The 1,654-nt window shown below is 37.6% G+C and overlaps 1 protein-coding gene across 1 annotated transcript in view; it reads left to right on the top strand.

Annotated features, from left to right (window-relative positions):
• bach2b (BTB and CNC homology 1, basic leucine zipper transcription factor 2b) overlaps positions 1–1,654 on the top strand; it is an 88,868-nt gene that overhangs the window by 65,404 nt on the left and 21,810 nt on the right. The gene's annotated exons all lie outside the window — the stretch shown is intronic.

Raw genomic sequence — 1,654 nt, 5'->3', positions numbered from 1 at the left:
CAATATAAAAATCTTTGTCATAATCATGTCTTGTGGTTATTTGACAGGAGTTTTACTTTTAAATAGTAAGTGTATTTAATTTAGTTATGTTAGTTATGATAGTTTAGTTATGATGTGAATACAATACAAATTAAACCAAGATTTAGATTAGAATAATTATCATTTTGATCCACACATTGGTAATGTCTGACTGGGCCTCGTGTCACTTTATGTTCAACAAATTGGGCCCCGAGGTCAAAAAGGTTTAAAGGGTATTATTCAATGTTTTTCAATAAAATAAGATTGGAACACTGAAGGTGTATTGTAACCTAATAACACCTGACAGTGTCAGTTATTTAAAAAAATCACAATTGGCAAAAATCAGAATCGGCAGGTCAGACTTTTTAAAGATCAGGGATCGGACAGAAATCTTTAATCGGTGCACCCCTAACATTTATATAACAAAACCATTTCAAATAAAACGAATACTTTGTTGGCTGTTTGTTATTAAAAGAGGTTCATCTCAGTAGAAGTCACRGGACCATATTTCAACGTTAACATTTTCACGGCACGAGTCCAAACACCACACTTCTCCCACGTTGTTGCAAGGGTTAGTTCATGCAAGATTTCATTATTAAGTTGTATCATCTTTTGCTGCGCATTGCAATGAACTCAAATACGTTTTAAACTTAGGTTTACAGGATTATTATAAACCTGTAAATCTAAGTTTAAAACGTGTGTTTAATGTGTTTAAAGCACATCCCATGAACCTGCAAAGTCCTTACAGAAAGACCCCAAGCGCAGCATCTTTTTCCTGTGAGACAACCGTACAAACCACTGATCTACTGTGCTTGGTCTCCTATCAGCAGACAAGCTGAACTCTGGTCTTCAGTGTGTGTCTTAGATCAGCGTTAGGTCTGCAGGATCAGGAGGCTCTCTATTTACCTGGCATTAAGCCCAACTGCCAGACTTTCATGGGTCCTCCCACAACACCTGGTCAATGCAAGGATCAGCCAAGGTCTTACGAGTGACCTGTGAACTGGGAGTAGTTGAACACAYGAGACTCTGACTCTGAACATGAGACTGGAAACACCTAGCCCTGTGAGGCTTCTGTTTAACTGGAGCTCATAGCTACTTCAGCAAATTCCTGATCTCTACTGGTTTTTAAGAAACCAGTTTAGACTCATAAGCTACTGGATAGATTCCTCAGGACATAATCATGGCATGTTGAATGGAACAAGCAAAGCAGACGCTTTCTCATTTTTTTAAAATTCAAAACACATTATTACTCCCAGCAGTAAGATTCAAATTTTACTTTTACAGTCATAAACTAATTGTTAAAGCTGTTATTTAATAGGATTGCTGTATTTTGCAGGTCCATCCCTCAGCTTTGCGTTGGTTCAGTCCAACTCATTGAGCACTGTAGCTGCTACCTTGCTATTCACAAGTTTGTGAAAGTGGTAATATAAATTTTMTTAAGCTGAGTTTATTGATCGGCTTAACGCAGGAAATCTTCACATTTCGCTCATAGTTTAATACATCTGGGCTGGAATAATTATCCCCTGAAATATACTTTTTATATATCTACATATCTACATGTGTGTGTGTGTGTGTGTGTGTGTGTGTGTGTGTGTGTGTGTGTGTGTGTGTGTGTGTGTGTGTGTGTGTGTGTGTG

The sequence above is a fragment of the Austrofundulus limnaeus genome, unplaced genomic scaffold (assembly GCF_001266775.1).
Source record: "Austrofundulus limnaeus strain Quisiro unplaced genomic scaffold, Austrofundulus_limnaeus-1.0 Scaffold351, whole genome shotgun sequence".
NCBI lineage: Eukaryota > Metazoa > Chordata > Actinopteri > Cyprinodontiformes > Rivulidae > Austrofundulus > Austrofundulus limnaeus.
Note: the sequence above shows the minus strand (reverse complement) of the source record. Positions and strands in the feature narration are given on the sequence as shown.